The sequence below is a fragment of the Chionomys nivalis genome, chromosome 24 (genome assembly GCF_950005125.1).
Source record: "Chionomys nivalis chromosome 24, mChiNiv1.1, whole genome shotgun sequence".
Taxonomy (NCBI): Eukaryota; Metazoa; Chordata; class Mammalia; order Rodentia; family Cricetidae; genus Chionomys; species Chionomys nivalis.
Window position 1 is genome coordinate 41,045,291 of NC_080109.1, and position 23,406 is coordinate 41,068,696.

The window sequence follows — 23,406 nt, forward strand, 5'->3', positions numbered from 1 at the left end:
GGGTATGCACACCTGTACACTCACATGCAACACACACATACACATATACAGAGAGAGAGAGAGAAAGAGAGAGAGAGAGAGAACATACATATACACCACACTGTAGTTTTTGATGAAAAACAAAAAGGATTCCTTATTTCTTGCCCCTTCCTCAGCATGTTCTCTCCGCCAAGCCTCCATCATGGTACCCAGGTTAGTGAACTATCTTCCTGGGAGCATCCGGGAATGTGGTGGTCACTCACACACTCAGAATTAGGCCCTGATGGCTATTATGGGCTAGCCACACATCTCCTCACTTCACATACTCTCTGCCTTAGTCTTGCATCCTCTCATGTCTGGAGCATCTACAACCCCATGTCCAGATGCACTTATTCTACCCAATGCCATTTCTCTTTTCTGGTCACAAAACCCTATGTGTGCTTTTCTGTGCACTCAACAAGCTGAATAAATCCCTTCAAGGTCTTTCTTTACATCTGCAACCCTGCCAATGTCCATCATCATGGTAACTCTACATACTAAGCTACCTCCACCCACCATGCTACCCCCAGCCACCATGCCACCTACCCACCATGGTACCCCCACCCACCATGTGACCCCCCCACCCACCACGCTACCTCCACCCACCATGGTACCCCCACCCACCATGCTACCTCCATCCACTATGCTACCTCCACCCACCATGGTACCCCCATCCGCCATGATACCTCTACTCACCATGCGACCCCCCCACCCACCAGGCTACCTCCACTAACCGTTCTCCAGCCACTCTGAACCACTTAAATTCTCAAAACTCACCACACTTACCTTCTGGTGGTCTTTGGGAATTTTTCCCCCTGAAATATTCTTTCTCTCTGCTAGAACCCCCATTTCACACTCCACTTAACTAGTTCCTATTTGGCCCCAGGTTGTCAGCTTTCCCAACCACAGAGTCGTCTAGAGAATCACACATATGCTATGCTGTTTTGATCCTTATCCTTGTCAGAGCTTTTTATCAAAAACGACAGTTAGCTATGCCCCTTCTCCTAGCTCCTTCCACAGAGCCTTTCACCTGAGAAGTCCTCAGTGATGTTTGCTAAACAATATCAGCGTATTAGAAAACAAGGTCAGATCAACTTCAATGACCAGCGTAAAGAGCACAAAGATTGGCATCTGTAACAAACTGCATCAGTTTTAGAAACTTCCATTAACCATCTAATGGATACACAAACAGAAACCTAGGGAAGCATAGCAACCTTCCCCCAGAGCCCTGCAGTGGAAGTGAAGTTGAGTGTGGAAGATTTTGAGAACTGAAGTGGTTCAGTGTGGCTGGGGGATGGTGGTTGGGTGGGGCCAGGGTGGTGGGTGGGGACAAGATGGTGGTAGTGGTGGTAGCAGGGTGGGGCAGGGTGGTAGGTGGGGCAGGACTGAGGCAGATAAAAGCTTGGGTGGAGGTGAGTTGAGCGGTCTTCTCCATTATGGTCTGACTCATGGGAATGAGCTAAGGCGTCTTCTTGTTCAACTCTAGTCTGATTTCACCCACTGTTTTCTACTGTCAGAGCCTCGTGCGTGCCATGGAAACCCACAGGCATTTCAGCGCTGATGACACTTTCTTAAAGGTCACCCACCTACCCCATTGTTGACATGAGCCCACTTCCTCTGAATGCTTCATCCTCCACCATTTTTTGCTCCCATCATTGCTATGTAGATCTTGGAACTCATTTTCTCTTTCTTTCTTCCTTCCTTCTTTTCTTTCTTTTTTCCTTTCTTCCTTCTTTTCTTTCTTTTTTTCTTCCTTTTTATTTTTGTTAACATTTGAACGTTGACTCTACTATAAGACTCTTATTCTCTAGACCAGAAAACGCAGCGGTTCCATTCATTTGCTAGAAATATTTAATTTCTGTGTTCTGCCAGACAACTGAAATAGCCATTCTAGAACCATGGCCACGATAGACTTGGACCGTCCATACCCTAAGCAGCACCGTGCACCTCGGTGGGATTGATGCAGGTGAGGAACCAGCAGCACTGAGACTTGGAAGTAAGTACCATTGGTTTAAGAAGTGCGATGCTGTTCGTCTGTCTCTCTGTTCGCAGCTGGGAGGAACCTCTGTCCACCTCGAACAGCATGCAATGCTGAGTTCCACAATCATTTCTATTTGCTTACTTTCTCTTTGAGACCAATTACTTTGTCATTCATAGAAGTGATATTTTTGTAGCTTTAGTTTCTCTTGCAAATAAATTATCATTCAAAGCCAAATCCATATAACAAAAGCGCTATTTAAACACAAAGAGTAGGCAGTGTGCAGTTAGTGCAAAACTCCCGAGAGCCCTCCGGAGGAGCTGCACTTTGGTAAAAAGTAAAAATTAAGACACGCAGACCAAAATCTCAAATCAGACATCGAGGTGAATTATTTGGATATTTTCCGACCCTCGAAATACAGGTTTGCTTTAAATCAGCAATACGAGTATTTTTCCTAATTAGCTAGGCATTCTTGATGCCGTTTAAAAAACAGGGATCTGCCCATTCTCCTTATCCCTGCCTCATTCTTCCTAAAAACCATGAAGTAATTGTTGAGTAGACTACAGCACTCATGGGGGAACCAAAAGGAAAATAAAAACAAAAGGACCCTTCAGTCCGGTGATTGCCAGAGGCGTATGCAAACCTTGAGAAAACAAGCTGGTGTTCAAGAAAACCATTTTCATCACTAGCTCTAGCCACCCGACTCTTTCTTAAGAAGAGGATGAGGCCCACAGGACAATAAAAGGCTGCGGAACCACACAAAAGTTCCGCCTGTACAGCCTCCTGAGTGGCCTTCAAGGGGGTAAGGACGGGAGGGGGCGGAGGACAGACTGGGAGCAAGACAAAAAAAAAAAACCACACACACACACACACACACAACTTGTTTCTGGAGATGCAGCTCAACTTACAAAAACATAATTCACTCTCCGAGTCCCTGCTCAGAAAATCTTGCTATCAGAAGGAAACAACAACCCAATAACTGTAACAACAATAAGAAGTCGAGCCCTAGCAGTTGGGGTTTCGGCAGTGACCCCATGGATTGCAGGAGGGGATTAAGTGAAGCGCCCTTGGTCTGGAGAGGGAGTCAGGCTCAGCATGTAAGTGCCCGCAGCTGCTCCTGCAGCACTCGGGCCAGTTCCCCCTCTTTTCCTTCACAACCCCCTCCAACCCCCACCCCCCCAGTCCAAAACACCACTAAGGAGCCAGGCTGAAATGGAAGAGAGAAAGGCCGGCGGGGGAGAGGGGGCGTGGAGACTCTTCATCCACAGCAAGTGAAAGAGGCTACCCACTTAGGAAGAAACTGTGGGGCTCGAGAGGGGAGCAGAGGGGTGGGGGATCCGGAGGGGGCGGGAGGCACTTCATTTTAATGCACCACAGACAGAGTGAGATCTGATACTGGCAAAGTTTCAACGAAGATGGGGGCGAGGGGGCAGGAGGAGAAGAAAGGACTCTTTGACTGCTCCGTGCTTCTGAGGAGGAGCATAAGGTCCACTGGACACTCTGAGAATAGTAATGAGGTACACACAGCCTCGAAACGCACCAAATAGGGCTGATGATTCAACCTCGTCCTGCATCTGCGCCCACAAAATAGGACTTCAGTTCAACAACCTTGCAGAGCCGAACAGGAGAGAAAGCAGGGGGATTTTTTAATGAATCGAGTCCCTTTGGTCAAAATTAGGTGTTTGTCTGAAACTTCTTTCTCAAGTGAGCTGCGAAGCTGTGCTGATGAGAGAGGGCAGGCCAGTTTCTTTGTACCAGTATTTGAACCAGTGGTCTTCTCTTCCCAAGGCACCTATACAAACTGTTTTAACCAGGCAGAGGCTAAGAGGACTCTGAATGAAGGGCTTTGTTGTTTCTGTTTTGTCTTGTTTTTCTATTTCATCTGGCACAAATGCCTGGCTAGATGCAGACCTCTTCTAGTATTGGCATCAAGGCTCTATATGTTTACAAAAACAGAACGCAAGCACATACAATAAAAACAAAGACCCTGGGCCTCACATCGGTCACAGGCAGCAGGAATTTCACCAACAGAGTTTTTTTGCTTCTATAACGAATGTGCAGCCTCTCCCCACTGGATAGATACCCTCTGGTCTCTGAGCACTGGGCCTATCAGGAGGATTTGCATCTACCCTGAAGAAACACACATGCCCTTGGGAGGGATGGACCCGACCTATTCAGGAACCCCGACTGTCTGCTTTCAGAGGGATCTCATGAGGAGCTTGACACAGTGGTCTCTGCTTAAAAAATGAAAAGGAACCAATTCACATGGAAAAGTACAGATGGTTACAAAGCTCAGAGAGAAACTCACTACTTTCTCGTCGCTTCCCCTCCCTGCTTCCAATCTCCCTTCTTACCTCTCCCCTTCTCTTATTTCCTCACATTTATTCGCCTTGGCAATCTCAACAGAAATTTGGAGGCAGGAACAAGAGTTTGAACGACCTTGGCTTCTACGTCCCTCTCCCAAACTCAGTTCTAAATAGTATCTGACTAATTAAGAGTATATATATATCACAAGTGTATATATATGTGTGTGTGTTTGTGTGTGTATACAAGTGTTTTCCTCAACCTGGATCTCTGAAATCGGTTTTTAAAAATCTATATACCCAAGCAAGAAAGCCCAGTTTACAAACTGGTAAGAGAAAAATGAACCAAGCCACCACTGTCGGGAGTGAAAACTGACTTGAAGCCCAGAAGGGGAGGCAGGAGGTCAGGAGTGGGCGTGTCAAGCCAGTATGCTTCCACTCCTCTGTTATCAAGGAGGTGTGTGGCTCGGGGGAAGTTATACTTTATACAGAACATGTGCGTTTGGGTCAAAGATAGAGTTCAAGGGAATCCAAGCCAGGGACACTGGAAAGACCATCTGCACCAGGAAAATGCATGCATTGGAAAAGCTTGCAAGTTTCAGGGGAAAACATGAGCTAAAGATGGATACTTCCCGAACTGCAGTGGAGTTGCTAAGGGAGTGGAGTGGGATCACCTGCGCTTGTTCCTTGTGGAAAAGAGAGGCCAGGTGCTCTTCATAACTCCCTTCAGGCAGCTCTACAGAAACCACTGAATGAAGCCGGATTCCCTATGCATTCTTCACTAATGGACATAAGGAAGACCATGAGTTGGAAGAGACCCGACTCCCAGTGTCAACTCAGTGAGGCCAGCAGGAAAACATATGTCGTCTCCTGGCCTTTGAGCTCATCTTTGAGTCAAGGGAGTCAGCCACAAGGCAGTCTCAGAGATGTAAGCTCAGGCTCAGAAACCCAAGGTGGCCAGACAGAGGCAAGACTGATGAGATACTTGGTGTGCAGTGGTGTAGGGCCCGGGTCTGCCCTTGTTCCTGGGGTGCATTTGCAGGGACAGTTTATGGTCAGCTAAGCATCCTGTTTGTTTCTGTGCTCTCCCTGCCCCGCCTGGTGGTTAGCTGTAAGACATTGACTCCATTGTTAATATGGTAATTTCCCACCTGCCTGGGCAGGGGTCCTTGTGCAGCAGTTAGGTACTTAAGGACTTCCCCAAGTCTGAATAAACGGCATTCGGCTGATCTCCTTTCGAATGACCCTGGTCTCTTTGTGTGCTCAATCTCCAGGCCCTTACCCGACTTGCGTAAGGTACAGTGGCGCGCGAACTGTACCGAAGGTGTAACACAGAATCGGGTGTTACACAGTGGCAAAGAGAAAAGGTGTGGGATGTCTTTGCTTTCCCATGCTGTCATCACAACCCCAGAAGGACACACCCCAGAACAAGAAGGGCATTTCCTAAGTGTACTTGACCTCCTCCAACCCACCATAACACAGGCAGGGTCAACACTGGGAAGTGGAGAATGGAAAACTATGGTCCCTCATTTTTACCCGCTGGGCAGCTTCAGTCTGTCTTCCGAGTTCCCACTGCAAGCTTTTCCAAATCTTTTCACGTTAGTCCAGCTCCTTTTCCAACTGGTCTTTGTACAATTCAGCACGCACCTGGGACTAACCAGTTTTTATTCTTACTCAACTTTGACAGGATTATTTCTCTAAGCATGATTTGTTGAGTGCTCCTGGACATGATTCCAACTGGATTACACCAGGTTGAATAAGTTTTACTTTAAAACCTCTAAGAGTAATTAACAAGTGGTATACATGGTGATGCTAAGTAGTACACAGACCATGAGGCCCGAATTTACGTTTCAAAACATAATTCTTTAAAGACAATTGTTTAATATTTCAACTGAGTTTAAGATGCTAAGATTCACTTATCCATTTGATCATTAATGCCACAGCTGTTTACAGAGCACCTGCTTTGCCCTGGGCAACTCAATACAGCGTGGCGATCTTAGTGGGATCATTCCTGGCAGTACTCCAATGCAGACGACCTAATAAGAGCTTATTATAATGCGACATGATGGGGACAGGGCGGCACCATGCAGAGGATAGCACCAATGTCAAAAGAGCCTTGCCCACCCAGTCAGAGAAGAATGACCAGGGAGCTGGGAAACCATGTCTTAAGGGCAACCTCATCAGGGGATGGAGAGCTGGGGAGACAGCGCTTACCCCAAAAGCATGGGGACCAGAGTTTGGTTCTCAGAGCCTACTGTGGAAAAGTCAGGTGTGGTGCTATACACTTGTAATTCCAACAGCAGGGAGCCAGAATTAGGCGGATCCCTCAGCCTGGTCAGTGTCAGACAGTCAAAGACTCTGTTTCAAAAAAAACCAAGGTGGGTGGAGTTTTAAGAGAAGTTAAGCTCTGCATCCCCCACCTCCACCAGGGCTGGAGAAGTGGAAGGTTGCCACCATGTTCCCACTAATCCAGTTGGGAATGTTTCCTCATATTTCTAGCATTTACTGTTTTATCTTCCTTTCAGCACATGTGATACACTACATACTTTGAACTTATTTGGACTTGCATTTGTGTTTCTGAGAGGGTTCATTTCTTTGAGAGTTTTCCCATCTATGTATTTTTTTTTTTTAATCTGTGAAATGCTTCTATCCCAACTTCGGTCTAACCTCAGGTCACAGTGAAAGACCAATTAAGTTTGCCCTTGTCATACATTTCTTTATATATTTCTCAGGGAAAAAATAGTAAACAATATCTATCACATTCTCAAGAAAAGAACAGGATCATATTTTCTCAAGATGCTGAGATCTAGACATTGAGAGCCTTGTGTGTTGTTCAAGTCACATGAAGGGACTTTTGTTCACGGAGAATGATGAATTTAGAACTCCTCAGCAGAGTACCAAAGACAGGCTTCGGTCCCTGGGACGAGGCTAACCGGACAAGGACAAGGCAGCTTCGTTAGAGAGCTTCTCAGGACACTGCTGCTGGAGGTGAGACCTGGGCTCACCTGGACTTGTGTCGTTGACCTCCAGAGTATAGGAACCGCCAGCCACAGCACATGCTGCACAATGCATCGCTGCTGTCCGTCTGCTAACAAGCTGAACTGTGTGGGCACACGGCAACATTTACATCACTGTCAGGTCTCGTCATGAAGCGGCTACGGGGCCCTTGCCTCTGATTATTCCTTTAAAATACACATTTCAGATCACTGCTTTCTGCATAGCATGTTGAGTTTGTAGAGTAAATTTTACTCTTCCTTCTGCTAGAACAACTTCTATTTTTTATTTTTTTTATTTTATTTTTTTTTTTTTTGGTTTTTCGAGACAGGGTTTCTCTGTGGTTTTGGAGCCTGTCCTGGAACTAGCTCTTGTAGACCAGGCTGGTCTCGAACTCACAGAGATCCGCCTGCCTCTGCCTCCCGAGTGCTGGGATTAAAGGTGTGCGCCACCATCGCCCGGCTGCTAGAACAACTTCTAAGCGAGGATATGAGATTAGTCTTTCCCATTCCCTCTAAGCCCAGGAAGATGTTATATAACCCAGCCTTCCTCATTGGGTGGTATGAGATGTTTAAATCTAGTACAGGACCCCCGGAGGTAATGGAGAATAGGACAAGAGTAGGGACAGGGCCTCATTATTTACACCTGTGAAAACCCAACATTTCCTCTGCGGGGAAGACGGCTCAACTATGAGGAAGCCATCCCTAGTCCTAATCGGGTCTACCTGTACTAGTGGTGACATCCAGGTCCCCAGCTTCATTTTCCTTGTTTTCAAACGGAATAGCAAAGGCCTCGCAGGGTCATCCCAGGCTGCTACAAGGTTGGAAGGAGTTCAGTCACTCTGAGAAGTCCCAAGAGCCAAGGACAGTCCACAGTGTCAAGAACCCGTCAACTGTGCATTCTGTTGGGGCAAGAGCTTAGACCAGTCCTCTATGAAATGGGGAGCACCCTCCATAACGGTGGGAGGATCTTGTGATATTATAAAGGTAGATTCCCTAGACTGACACAGGCCTGTGATCTCGGCACTTGGGAGGTAGAGGCAGGGGATCAGATGTTCACGGTTATTCTTGGCTATAGTGAGCACCAGGCCAGCGCCAGGAATACATAGACCCTGACTGAGGTTTGCACCACGAGCTCCCGTCATTAGGAAAACGCTCCTGCCTTGCTACTCAGATCATCTGTCATGGTAGTGTGGAGGAACAGGACTCAGTAAGCATGCGCAAGAATCTCACCAACCGGAAAGTCCCCGACACTTCTGCACCTCTGCCGTGTCCACAGTCTCTCTGACACACCACTTGTTTCACACAATTGTTGTCATTCATTTTACTTGTGTGTGCTTCACGAGTGCATGAGAATACGATGACCAAACTGTCATGTTTGTGTCAGAACCAACACACAGCAGACACCTAAAAACCACTCTCAGACTTGTGTACATGAATGATACTCTGCCCCAGGTCCTCAGACAAGTGATAGGGATGCACACACAGAGGCATCTTGACACAGGGACTAGCAGCATCTTCAGGGACTCTGCAAACACGCAACTCCTGCTTCTGCTCCTGTGAGGCCAACAGAAATGAAAGACGACAGTATGGAATGTTTTTTTCTTCATGTAACTCCATGTTCCTCGCTGATTTTGTATAACTACCATCACAGAGTCCTGGGCTCCAACCAAAGAGGACAAATATAACCAGGGGCTTCTGCTCCTGCGAGGCCAACAGAAATGAAAGACGACAGTATGGGATGTTTTTTTCTTCATGTAACTCCATGTTCCTTGCTGATTTTGTATACCTCCCATCACAGTCCTGGGCTCCAACCAAAGAGGACAAATATAAGCTGTTATAGACCAGGGAGAGTGAGGTCAGGGCATGCTCTCTAAGGTAGAAAGCTTCCGTCATAGCCTTCTTTCCAGCTATAAGCACACGACTCTGAGCTCTCAATGCATTTTCCTGTCAATTTTTGCTGCTCTTGTAGCCATCCAGAAAGCTCCCCTGACTGTCAATCTGTAGGTCTGTGTCTCGGAGGTGGAGGTGGAGGCAGGCTGGATGACCTGAGGTCTTTGAGAAGCTGCTACAGAGCACCTCCCCTTTGTTACTCACCTCTTCTCATGATCAGCATCATCCAGAGGAATGCACTAGATAATATCTAGAAAAATTAAGACAGAGTAATTATCAGATATGCTTTTTGGTCCCACAGAAGACCAATTGGCCTTGTAGGATAGAGAAATTGGAAGGTCAGAGATGTTTGAGTTGCAGGGCATCCATTCATGGGGAAACTGAAGCCAGACACAGCCTGGAAGAGGCTTGCCCAGGGAGACGTGGTTTCATCTGAGCCCCTGTTCTGTGTCTCTGGAGGGAACACAGGGATGGGAATCGGTGCTTGAGTTCAGGGGTAATTGGCACCTTTACTAATGGTAAAAATAGAAAGTGTGAACTGCCCCTGTGACCAAGCCCCAACACAAACGGAAACCAGGAAGCTGTGAGAGGGTCAGAGAAGGAAGAAGTGTGTCTTTCTACTATCAGAGGACTCCTCACTTCCAGTCATCCGTGAGATCTGGGGAGCTCAGGTTACCACAGGAAGTAGCCATGAGACACCCTCCCCCAACATCTGCTTCCGGTGTGACTCCTGTACTGTGCTTCTCTTTATGGTGCTATGGGCAACAGCTCCTGCCCAGAAAGCCTGTCTGCAGGGATGGACTGGTTAGAACTGACAAAACCCTTGTGGAATGGAGGGATTCCACCAACCCCAAAGCTAAGAATGTCATCAGATAACATCTAAGGCCTGTAGAAAAGCCTCCCCATCTTACTGTGACCTCTTCTCCCATGATCCCACCAATGCATTTTAAACTTGCCTTGATTTTTGTTCTGGACAACTCTAAGACTTCCTGAAACTCTTTCCATGCTGGTGGATGGAATTCGGGGAAAACCGAATCTCTGTTCCCATAGCCATTCACATTTGCCTCTAGAATGAACTCTTTTATTCCCCTTCAGGTGAAAGTTGTGCTGTTTGGTTTTTTTGTTTTTATTTTGGTTTTGATATTATGTCTTACAATTCGATTCAGAAAAGGACAGTTATACACCTAGTAAATGTGATATAAAGTGGTGCATACTAACAGGGTAAGTGATCCGCTTCCCCCAAGGACCACCCAAACTGTAGCCTCCAAACTGGTATCTTGGGAATCTTATTCCTGCTTTTAAATCCCGCCCCTGCCAGGAGCCTAAACATGTCATTGTTTCCTGAGACAAGCCTTCACCCCTGTGCCTCTCCCCAGTGTGTTCAGATCTGCACACTGAAGGTGGGACTGAAATCTTCAAAGACTTGAGGAATTGTATTGGACCAAAAGTAATGTTTAACCAAGCATATAATAAACCATGGAAGGACCAGCAAAATACAGCCACCCAAAGACAGCCCAGGGAAAGAAACGACTAGCTCTTTCTCTGCGAAAACCACCCCTGGCTGTGAGGCTATAAACAGTGAGCCGGGTTACCAGGGCAAGCTACAGCATCCTCTCCTCTGGGGGATTTAAAACAGTGAAATTTTCTTAGTCTGAATGTCTTTACGTCGTATGGTCTGCCTTGAGGTAGGATGGGGTCAGAGAGCCACAGAAGGATGACTCAGACCCTCGGAACCCTTCGCATGCCGAAACAGCCTCCGTACCTGATGTCATCACCTTGGGGAAAGGGTCTTTGCCACCCCTCAGCTTCCTGGTCTCCCAGTTCTCTTCTGCCTTAGTCACGTGCTAATCCACACTGCCACCGAAATGATTGCATATTTAGACATAATGGAGGAACTGTAATCGGGTCCAGTGGGAGACCCAGGTGTTTAGATTAGCTTCATAATAATGACCCCCGCCCCCGCCAGGGCCTGTCTATTCAAAACCAGCTCGCTTTTATTCTAACCCATAAAGGCTACCTCAGACAGGAAATTATTCACCTGATTGGTCTTTACAAGTGCTGCCGGGTTTAAACTGAGGGTTGCAGGGGTCATTAGTGGGTAGTTTGTGATTAAGCTTTGCCAGCCTGTTGCTTTTCACACTTCGTTAACAGCTTCCATTACTGGCCCTGTGTCCCGAGGAAGCTGTTTACTGACAGGCATAAAAAAAAAAAAAAAAAAAAAAAAACACCATGGCTACAAATTCTTAAGCTCCTCGCCCTCCCCACCCCATTTTAAAGAAGAAGAAACAAAACAAAACAAAACAAAACCACTTCCCTGGCATCTTATGGCCATCTGACTGGAGGAACGGGAACCTCTCATTTTCCATAAAGCCTGATCAAGGAATGTGCTGTTTAACTCCATGGAGGGGCCTGACCCCGCTCGTGTTCCCTTCCACATTTACCAGTTGAGGTGACACCATCAGAGAGGGGTCTTTAACACTGTGTTTAAGGATGGAACACTGTTATTTCTCGGGAAATTCTATCTCACCCAAGGCTGGGGAGGAAAGAGAGAAAGGTTAATGACTGAAGACGTCCTTCAGAGGAAACGGAAGACTTTGGGAGCACAAAGTGCTGTGCCGTTTTAGGAAAGATCACTGTGGAATTAAGACATGATTGTAGTAGCCACACCACTGTTGACTGCGGTAGTACTCTGGCAGACATTTTCCAGAGGTCGGTGCACGAGAAAGACTATGCTGGCATTTTCCTCCCCCCAAATGTGCCTAAAACCTAAAAGTTGTCATTCTTCCATGACCCCTCCCACTGCCCCTGTGACCTTCCTGCTAGAATTGAATGGCCTTTCCATGACCCCTCCCCCAGCATAAAGAGGTCCTCCCCCAGCACTGTCTTTTTTCTTTCTAAATGTCAGTAGAGAATTTAGCGGCCTCTTTGAGAAATGTCTAACGGGTGCTCCTCCCTAGTAAGAGGCAACACTGAGAGGAAGAGGAGGAGAGACAGAAGATGATCCTGGTTGTTCTTGGGCACTTGATCTCTTCCTGGTACAGACACAGACCCAGGCAGGAGAGGCAAGGTAACTGGTAGAATTCCACACAAAACTTCGGTGCTCAGAATATTCAAAGGAAGACACAGCCCACAAAACAAGAGATCTCTGATGGTTCACCAGCTAGCTGACTGGTTTGTTCTCGGGTTTTGATGTTCTCCCTTATTGCTTTTGAATAAAGAATCTGCCAGAATCCTTTTCCTGGGGAACATCACCAGGCCAGTATTGCTTCTCTCAGAGGAGGGTATCAGTATTCCTCTTAATAGGAGAGAAGAGGCAAATGCCACCTCTCCTGCCATACGATGACCGCGGTGTGTGCCGATTGTACCTCAAATGAGTCAGGTCGATACGCACCTTAAACGAGCTGCTACAACTTAAATATTTCAACCTCACGCTGGAAGGTGGAGGGGAAGTGTTGCCAGGATAAGACTTTGTATTTTATGTCAAATTTTACCTGGAAGCTCATTTTGAAAGTGGAATTATAACCCGCCCACCCCCCAAAAGCAGGGATTTGATTTGAAAATGCCAAAATAACTTTAATTACAGGTTTGTTGGGGGTGTGACATTCAAATATCAGTCAGTAAAAAACTTCACATTGTTAAGGTGACACTCAGAAAATTTGAAATCCGTGTTATACTATTACTATTTATTTGTACATTCTTGGTCTCCAGTGCACCTGCCTCCTAGATAAGAGCCAATCTCTAGAACAAGTTCTCCACTTCCACATTTTTTTAAAGTCAAAATTAAATATACATTGTTAAGTCCTTGAAAATAAAAACCTTGGTTTTACCTGTTGCAGTTGCAAAATTAGGCTAGATTATACATAATTTTGAACGTAAAAAAATGTTAATTTGAACTCCATATTCCCTTTTTTCCTATAAAATTCAAAAGACTAATGTGACATTGGGAGACAAATCTATAGTAGCCCCTGACGCCATGCTACTGCTGTTCCTTACCACAGACTTATTGTAGACAATAATTGATTATTTCTGCTCTCTTTACCAAGTGCATTAAAAAATTAAAAAATAAATAAATAAAGCCAAGGAAACTGGACCACAAAAAGCAATGCTTTCTACCCTCAGCAGGATTCTTGCTGGTCTCCAGAGATGGTGTTGCCTGTCCCTTGTTGCCTAACCTTACAGAGACCATGGTATGTCTACTGAACATTCTTTATTCTCAAGGCCCATCTCTTGAGTTCCTTCAACTTATCTTCATCCACAAAATATTACTTACAGGCTTCTTCACTGAAGAAGGTAGCTTGGCAGGGACCAGTTGCCAAGTGTTTGACCAATCGAGCCAGGCTTGCTCGCACCACACAGCTGTGCCTTGCACAACAGTTGGTTGTGCCTTGCACAACTCAGTCTCACCATGCAGCCCTCGCTCATCAGATCACCATGCATCAGTACTGCTGCTGGGTACCAGCTAAGCTTCACCAACCTGCCATGTTTAGCAGCATCTTCTATCTCCTCTGTGGATTCTCCTGTTTCGGTCTGTACTGCCCTGCTCTAGCAGAAATCTGAGTTCAGTAAGATTTAAAAAACAAAAACAAAACCCTCAGAAATTTATTTCTTGCAGTCCTGAATAGTGGGGAGCCTAAGATTAGTGAAATCCCAGGATATCTAGATTGTACCACCCCATGGTGAAAGACAGAAGGAAGAAGGGAAGAGTAGAGAGAGAAAAAGTGAGAGTCAAATTTACATTTTAGAACCGCACTTCTGCAATATTAACCACCCTTGTGCTGGTTAGCCCACCCTTGCGTGGTATAAGAGCCAACGCGCGTAAGGTGATCGGAAGACCAGTGATGGTTCAAGAGGCATAACGATATTTTCTACCTTTATCCTGTAGATAATGGAGACCTATGAAAGAATTATAAACAAAAACATTAAGGCAATGTTCTTTAAAGATAATTATTTAGGAAGAGGGGTTTGTTTTAGCATTTTGAGATAGTATTTTATCAGGCCAACCTCAACCTCACAGCAATCCCCCTTCCAGGTGGCAGGATTGTAGGCCTTCTATGCCACTACACCCAGTTTGATAATTCTTACAGTAATATATAAAAATAATTATCAGGAGAAGGATGTTAGAAGTTTAAAAAATTCAATCAGGGTTAATCATGAACAGTTACGTTCTGTGTCGTAAGGTGTGCTGTGATCTCAGCCCCGGGAGACCGAGTCAGAAGAACTCACACAAACTGTTCAAGATTAGCCAGGTGACATATTAGCCATTCTCAACAAAAACAAGCCAAAAAACACTAGTAGCTGAGCCACATGAGAAAACAGGAAGTTGCACTCAAAGATCATTGAAGAAGCAAAAACAAGAGAAATTGGTGAAAATTGTGTGTGTGGCAATCAAATGACTTTCCAAACTTCTGACATAGAAGGCCAGGCATTAGGCAGGGACGTTAGTTAATGTCTCGTTAATATGACAAATATCAAGGGGATAAAATCAAGGGATAAAGGATTTATTTGAAGGACTTGGTCTGCAGCTGGCTAATTCCATGTCTTTGAGAGCAGTGGCAAAGCAAAACCATCCCGAGAGAAGGGTTGCAAAGGAAAAGTTTGGTGAGAGTCAGGAGGTAGAGAGGGAAGGAAGGGAAGGGCCAGGCACAAGATATCTCCTTCAGATTCTTGACTCCAGTGACCTACTTCCTGCAACTAGACCCACCTCTTCAGAACCCATTCTGTATGAACTCATCAATGGGTTAGAGCTACACTCTTGTCAATAGCACCACCATCTGGGGGCCAAGTCTTCAACACATGAGCCTTCAGGGGACACTTCATATTCAAATCATACTGTGGAGTATTGAGTAAGCCAAAAATACAAGAGGAAGAACGGATTTTTATCTACTGTGTCGACATGAAAAATCCACAAGGTTGTAAAACTTGAATCCAAAGCTCAACAGAAAGCATTTGAAACTCTATGTGAAGAAGAGAGAATGACGAGAGAAAAGAGAAGAGGAACCCAGAGACAATGGGGGAAATAGCAACATAAAAAGGAAGAAAAGTTTGAGAGATAGGGTGTCAGTGAGGTCAGAAGGAATTGTCGGAACCAAGATGTTTAAGAATGAGAGGGAGGTTACTATCAAAGAACTTTGACACATTCTCTGAATTTGCCACGGTGTCATTGCTGAACCAAGAGGAAGCCATTGTGCAAAGTGAAAGCAGAAACTGGGCCACACTAGGTTGAGGATGTCAGAAGCCAGTATGAGTGGAAGACAACTCCAGACAACCCCAAGAAGTTCAGGAATGGAGGAGAAAGGTGGGGGAGATGCTAGTTAGCTTTGGTTGAGGAGGTAGGCAGCTGAAGGAGAGTTCTCCCTCACAGACTTTCCAATCTTCCCGATGACTTCTGTCTGGCTCAAGTCTAAAGTTCCCACACTGGAACTGTGACAGTGGGGAGATACCCAGGAAAGAGGGGAGCACAAAAGAAAGCATCCAGGTCTCCTCCTTATGCCTTCAACCAATACCAAATCTTTGGATAGGAAGGATGACTCAGCTACTTCTCTAGGCAATCCCCACCCAAACTGCTTGGAATCCAGGGGGTGTATAAGAAAAGTTACACATATTTTGGAGGAAAAAAAAGTGTTTTATGTAGCCTAAGCCTGACATGACAAAGTCTTCCCCTCACAGAAAGGCCAATGTCTTCATTCATCTGTGCTATACAGCGAAGGTTCTAGGGGGACTAGAAATAAAGTTTAAGCTTCAACTACAAAACGTTTGAAGGCCAATGACAACTGCCAATTTAGGAGGACAATAAAAAGAACTGAAAAACTAGTATTTACAAAGAACTCCACTTTCCAGTCTCGCTGACACCACGCATCACTAAAAGCGTCACAGACCTTAAGCTCTTCCATCCGGGCTGCGTAATTCCCTGGCAGACAGTAGTTACCAGCAAGCGCCATGAAGCAGTCCGTCTGCTTCTCAGTACACACAGGCTCTATCAAGTCTCCCTATAGCTCAGTTACATCCTAAAGCCGACTCCTATAGGATATGTTTGTCACCTGCCCTGCTGTAGGGTTGTGGAAAAAAGAAAAGCACCACCAAGGAAAAAAAGCACCGCGTCGGTTTCAATGTCACAGGAGAAAGTTGAACCATGGTGGTCTGAGGGAGTTTAGGGGGTCACCCTAAATATTATTAATATTCCTGAGCACTGCTACTGTAATCCATCCTTCCGTCAAGATCAGTTTCGTGTATTACCAATTCAGTAAGACCTTTGGTTATCGGCCAAATAAATGCCACTTCAGTGAGTTATTGCTGGGGCCAGCTTCATCTCTCAGAGTCAGCGCTTTTCCTGTCTAAAGAACTACTGTAAGTTTCGCATCCGTAAACCATATGTGCCCTTGGGTGTAGAGTTTGCCCTTGTGACTTTTCCCCTCATCTAAAGAGACTCTCATTGTAAGCTCCAGGACCAAGAGTTTGACTCAGTGATGGAAGGGAGTTAGAGTCACACAGTTGTTGGCGTAGACAGAATGCAAAAGCTTGTGGAGTGTGTCTGTACCATGTGAAAACCACTGCCTGCATCTGGAAGTACGATTCAAATGAGATACATTAAAAATAAACAACTTGGCCTCCCATGTCTGATAATGAAACAATAAAGGCACAGTAAATTTTGTGACTAATTTTCCAATTTGTGATGGTGGGCAAAATTTCTTCAATTCTGTGTCACTTGAACTGAATTCAAAATGAGTGGATTTGGTAAATGCAGTACTTGACCAAGTGAGAATAAATGTTGTTTCATGTCTCATTCCTTCTCTTTAAATTGATGGTTAAGAGCATAACAAAAGGAGAAGACAACAAATGGCATATACATACTTGTGTGAGAAGACCAAAAAAAATACCACCCACATGCACAGAGTGCCACACACAGTCATTGCAGGAGCTGTCAGACGCCATATAGGGGGACCACTGAATACTGATGACATGTTTTTAACCCCACACAAACGATTCCTGCTACAGTGCACACAGCTCATTCTGTCAGAGCTTGCCTCTCTCATGCTGCCAGGAGTTACAGTCAGGGTCCATCTGGAGGGTATTCTTCAGAAGGACGTTTTCAGTAGCCGTGCTTACACACAGACGCTCCCATCTCCCCCATCACGCTAGCCTTTGCCAATCAATAGAGCACAATTGTTAAAAACAAGTACAAGGCTCCTCTAGGAGAAAGTCAATCCCTATTAACAGGCAGGAAACATTGAGAGGACAGATCCCCGTCTACTGTGAATTCTCCTCAAGGACATGTTAACCTCCCCTGGTACTGAAAGCGTGACTGGCAGCCTCTCGCAGGTTCTAGATGTCTTAGTCATTCTAGAACAACTCTCATTCAGTTGGTTATAGCTGTTGTCCTTAGAACTATTTCCCTAGTCCTTCCTTTGTGTTTTGTTAACCCTACAAGACATATCATGCAAACTGAGGAGGATGTTCATATACCTTCCTTAAATAATAATAATACAACTTAACCCAGCCCTCAGCACAGATATGAAACCACACTGAAGAATTCTGCATTCCAAAGCCCATCCTCTCTTTTCAACCCACGCCAAGCATTGTTGTATCAATTTGACATGTTTTTATGAAGCACCTAACATGTGCCAGGCATCACACTAAGTACTGAGAATACAGCTGTAAATAAAGCAGATAGAACTTCCAAGTTACAGGACTGGAGAGACCATCAGCAGCTAGGAGCTCTTTCTCCTCTTACAGAGGAGCGGAATTCAATTTCCAGTCATCTCTTTGACCTGGATACAGCTGACTTCTCCTCTCCAACTCTTGCTGGTCTATACTTTCACTGCCAAAGATCCAACTGTCTGAGAAAGCAAGCACTCTTGTTTGTAACAGCAGACAGAGGTCTCCAACATGTCTCCCCTCTCACTCAACAGTCACCTCAGTGCCAGGGTCTAGACCTCACTGAGAACAAGACGGAAGACATTCAGCTCTTGGTTTCAGGGACTGTATGTGTCTGTAGTGTCTTTTATGTACATAAATTCGCGACTGATAATTTTAAAACTGAATTTGCATTTCCGAAACCTGCTGATAGCTGAGAGTTAGCTCTTGTTCCTTTTTCCCAGGCTAACTCTTGTTCCTGATGCACTGAAGCACGGCTCTAGGGATAACTGCCATTCCTTAAAAATATGCTACTGCCCGACTTGAAAAGAGTAAGCTAGGCTTGGACGTGCATCTGAGTGTTCTCACTCCATTTTCCATCGTCACAACCCTGGTTGTGTTTTCAATTAGACACAGTAACTGAAATTAATATTCCATTACACGTTTTTTGATCGTGCTTTAATTTAACCAACAATAATGATCAGGGCATGAAATAGCCAAGTCCTTTGTCTAGCGCTTGATGAATAGAACCATATGTCTGACCTCAACCCTTAGGGGAATGGACCTTCAGAAAGTATTTTCATGGTCCCTCCACTTTTTTGTGTGCTATGTTCCTGTTGCTTTTTTGGTCTATTTGGCTTTGTTTACTCAATATATGTGGGAGGTGAGGCTCGAGTGAGGGGTTTTGCATCACTCCTCAAAGTATGGCACTTGAGAATGCTGCCCCATTTGTCATCCATTATGTCTTCCTTCTGGTATTTATTCCAGAAGACTTTGGTCAAAGTATAGGCAGAAATTAACCAATTTTCTTTGCTTTGGGGAGGTTAATTGTGGGGTGTGTGTGTCTGTGTGCCTCTGTGTGTGAATTAACAGATAAATAAATATACATTAAGTGCTGATATCTCACTGTCCCACCTAGAGGGGGGGCTGGCAGTGTATAATTCAGATGCACCATGGGAGGCTTACGGGGCACCATCTCGGGAGGGCTGTCATTCCTTGCCAGGTGAACATACTGTGGCTTTGATTGAGCCAGCCACTCCTGCTTTGCCTTCTTAACAGTGTGGGACTGGGGTGGTTACTTATTAACGGCTCTGAACTCCTCTGCTCAGCTAGACGATAGCAACAAGATGGATGAAGAGAGCGTATGCATGTGGGACATGACGGAGACTATCTGTCACAAACGGTCAGTGATGGGCAGGCAGAGGGAAGTCATCACTGGGTTCTCATCACCTCTACCATTTCATTCTCGAAACGTCTTCTTGAATTTATTTTTCTTCGTTTCCCTCCTGTTCTTCCCTCTCTGCCTGCAGCAGATCAGCTCTGAATGTTTCCATACTGGATTTGAAAGGCATAAGTTAAATTTAAAACTACTAATTATCTGCTCACAAGAAAGGCATTACAGAAGCATCCCTGTCATGCTAAGAGCTTTTGTCTTTTGTTTTGCTGTCCTGGATGAATGAATAAGCAAATGCCCAGAGAGTCTCAAACTTAACACAGAAATATAGGTGAGTAAGGAACGTGGAAGGAGGGACATGATTACCAAAAAGGTTAAGAAGGTTAAGACAGGATGGATGGAGAGACTCTGACATTTCTGGACAGTCTTGTGGGATCTGCATCATCTCTTATTTGATAACGCCATCATGGGGTTATCATGAGCCAAGACCTTGGATCTGCATATAAAGTTCCTTTAAAGTGCCTCTATGGTTCTGGGGGTTTCTAGAAACCCACGCCAGTCCTGCTATTGAGAGGACCCTGGCCTGGCTTTGAAGGGCTTGGGTTCACAGGCCAACTCTCACATCTGTTAGTTGTGCATCCTGTGCAAGGCATTAGCAATTTTCTTGTCTCAGTTTCCTCTTCTGTGTAATGGGTGTGTTTGTCACAGAACAGCTGCAGACGACAAAAGCCATGCTGACTAGCTAAAAGGGACTTTTCACCTGGAAATGAATAACTTCCAATTGCTAGAAGGACTGGATGACTAAGTCCCCAACTGTGTTTTAGGTGTACTTTTTAGTCCCGGAATAATTTATGTTGGACATCTTCCTTGCTAACAGATAGATGCTTCATGCCAGATTTCTGAAATAATCTTATGTATTTATCTACATGGGGTTATGCACATGCTGTGGCATTCATATAGAGGTCAGAGGGCATTCATATAGCGGTCATATAGTAGTTGGTTTTCTCTTTCTACCATGTATATCCTGGGGATCAAACTGAGGTCATCAGACTTGGAAGCTATGTTTACCCACCAGCCAACTCACTAGTCCCTCATGCAAAATTTCTGTCCCGTAAGATAATTTAATTCATATTAATCCAAGTCTCCTGAGTGTGCAAGTGATAAAAGGCTGATATTGCGTCAGGAAGCCCAATCACAGGACTACGTGAGAAATGTTTCTAAGCTGTATAATCTCTGGGCTTGAGAAGGCTACCTACCTGTGAGGCAGGTGCTGAGCAGAACAAGCGAGTCATGCCATTTCCCTCAGAGACAGAAAGGCATTCCTTGCATGGTTGTGGCAGGATTACTGTTTGTGAAGATGCCCATGCCATCAGCAAAGGTTTAGCCAACATATTTGCCAAGGCACACACAACCATGTTAAAGTCATCCGTGTTTACAGCTCCAGAGTGCGCAAGTATAGAACAGATGCATGGAAGAGAGACACGTGTTCATATACTCCAACCTGCAGCTCTGATAGACCAGACAAACAGAGCACTGAGGACAGAGCCTTACCCCCCCAAAAAATTCCCCCCAAAACCTTTATAAAGCACCGCATTCAGTTACTTGTCAGATTAACAGAGATGTTTTACAAAAATGAAATAGCCATAGTAACAAACCTCAGAGTCTAACAAACTTCAGAGAGCAATGCCCCAGAAGGAATGAAATCACTGCCGCTTGCCTGGAAATTTTCAAATACATTTCAAATAATTAATGGCAAAAGAGAGACATCATAATCAAAATTAAATTATTGCACAACATTTTAAATGAGTTATGTACGAACATCAGTGTGCAATGATGAAGAAATTTATAGCTTTAAACTCTGACAGTTAGCCAAAAGAAAGGCTGAAAATTAATGATTTAATCAGATATATTAAATCATGGGCAAATTAAACCCCAAATGGAGTCATTGAAAAGACTAGTGAGATTGAGATAATCCCCATCATGGTACTCAAGGAAACAGAGAAGGAATAAACAACATTAAGAACAAATGTACTTCTCTGATAGTCTGCTGTCCAGTGTGTCGGAGCCCAAGGCAACATCCTCAGCACTGGAATAACTCGGGCACGATAGACTCATGTCTGTAATCCTAGCACTCGAGAGACGGCCATAACTGGAGCAAATGTTCAGCATCATCTTGGCTAATCAAAGGTCAGCCTGGAGTACATGAGATCTTGTCTGGAACAAGTAAGCCTGATATTAGTAAATATTTCTTTTCAGAGAATAAAGATGTCATAAGTAGAGTCTTTACTAAAAAGAGTCACTGTGACAAATCATTTACTACTGGCATAGTTAAAGACAAAAAGAGAGAGTAAAGAATTTTTTTAGAGCAACAACTCCCCAGGACTAAAGTACAGGTTACATGAAGATTACCAGGTCAACACACTAACTGTGTTCATCTAGCCCTCAAGGACTTCCCATGAGCTTGACTAACACAGATCTGTTGTCCTGCCAAACCTCCCTAGCACAGCTGTGTAAGCTATATAGCCCCAGCTTGTTCTCATTTGCTCAGCCTTAAAAAAAGAAAAAGTTCCCTATGATAGTCATATGAGAACAACAAAAATACACCTGTAATATTTGGGAGACTTTGGGGCCTTAAAAGCAAACAAGAAGTTCCATAATTCTCTAACTGAGAAGACACACACAGATCTAGGACCCACCAATCAAAGGCCCTCCAGTTAAACAGCCAGAGAAGACTCACATTTAGAAACAGGTAACGCGGCTCTTCAGCCTCGTTCCTGGGCAGTATAAAGCATGCTGTCTCTTCTGTTCACGCCTGTTCCACAGCGATCCTAGTGTCGTTTCTGATCGGTGTGGAGACCTGGCAGTTGTCATTGGTGCCAGTACTTTAGATGAAGGACCAAGGAACAAATCAATCAAGAGGATTTGTTTTTCATCACTTTTGGAAGCCCAGCAGATGCAAAGGATGCTGTCAGAGACATGAATGTGATATCCTTAGATGATAAGCCGTCAAGATGGAGCAAGCCACCAAACCATCATTTGAAAAATAGTAGATATGAAAAAAAAAGAAAGAAAATAGTAGATATGGACCACCTCCAAGAGACAGAGGTCCTTCCAGAGGTCTTTGAGGAAGAAGAGAGGAAGGAGCCCTCTCTAGTCATATGGATGATAGTGGAGTTTTCACAAATTTTAGCACAAATTCTTCGAAGGGATCTCTCTGAGGAAAGAGTATCACCACCATGAAATGCAGGTCCTCCTTCTGAAAGATCGGGACCTTCAGGACCAGTTTGCAACAGCAGCGGAATGGGGGGGGGGGCGTAGAACTCCCCTGTGTGAAGTGAAAGAGATTGCTAGAGCAGCTAAAAAGGGACCTCCTGCTGTCTCATAGAGATATTTATTTGTCCCCAAGAGATGATGGACATTCTACTAAATGTAGCAATCAAAGAAGAGATTACCCAAGCTCTCACGATACCAAAGAGTAGGCCTCACCACCAAGAGATTATACTTTGTGCCAGTTCACGTGATGACTCCCCATCCAGAGGCTCTGGTGATAGAGGTGGATACAGTTGGAGGCTGACTATTCAGGTCATCATAGGAGAGTTAGGGTAACTCACACTGTGCAGTCCATAGAGGACCACCTCCGTCTAATGGAGGAAGCAAGCCCCCTACTCATGTGGCTGTGACGGCAAGGTGAAAGCTCTCCTTCTGAGGGGATTCGCACCACTTGGACCCGTGGAAAACAAAGGAAGCCTGCTGCTATTGTAATAAGGAGCGGCGGGGCTGCGTCCCCGGCACCCAGCCGCCCGCATGGCTAGCTTATGCCCCGAAATAATTACACGGAAACTATATTTTTTTAATCACTGCCTGGACCATTAGTTCCAGCCTCTTATTGGCTAGCTCTTACATATTGATCTAACCCATTTCTAATATTCTGTGTAGTACCACGAGCTGGCTTACCAGGAAAGATCTTAACCTGCGTCTGTCTGGAGTGGGAGAATCATGGCGACTCCTGACTCGGCTTCTTTCTCCCAGCATTCTGTCTGTTTACTCCACCCACCTAAGGGCTGGCCTATAAATGGGCCAAGGCAGTTTTTTTATTAAATGAAAGTAACTCCTCCATCATTTCCCCTTTTTTTGTTTAAACCAAAAAGAAAGACTTTAACTTTAACATAGTAAAATTACATATAACAAAATGGTTAT

The 23,406-nt window shown here is 44.9% G+C and overlaps 1 pseudogene; it reads left to right on the plus strand.

Annotated features, from left to right (window-relative positions):
• The first annotated feature begins 3,411 nt into the window (after positions 1–3,411).
• On the plus strand, positions 3,412–22,815 carry LOC130865829 (RNA-binding motif protein, X chromosome-like; annotated as a pseudogene).
• Positions 22,816–23,406: the final 591 nt, after the last annotated feature.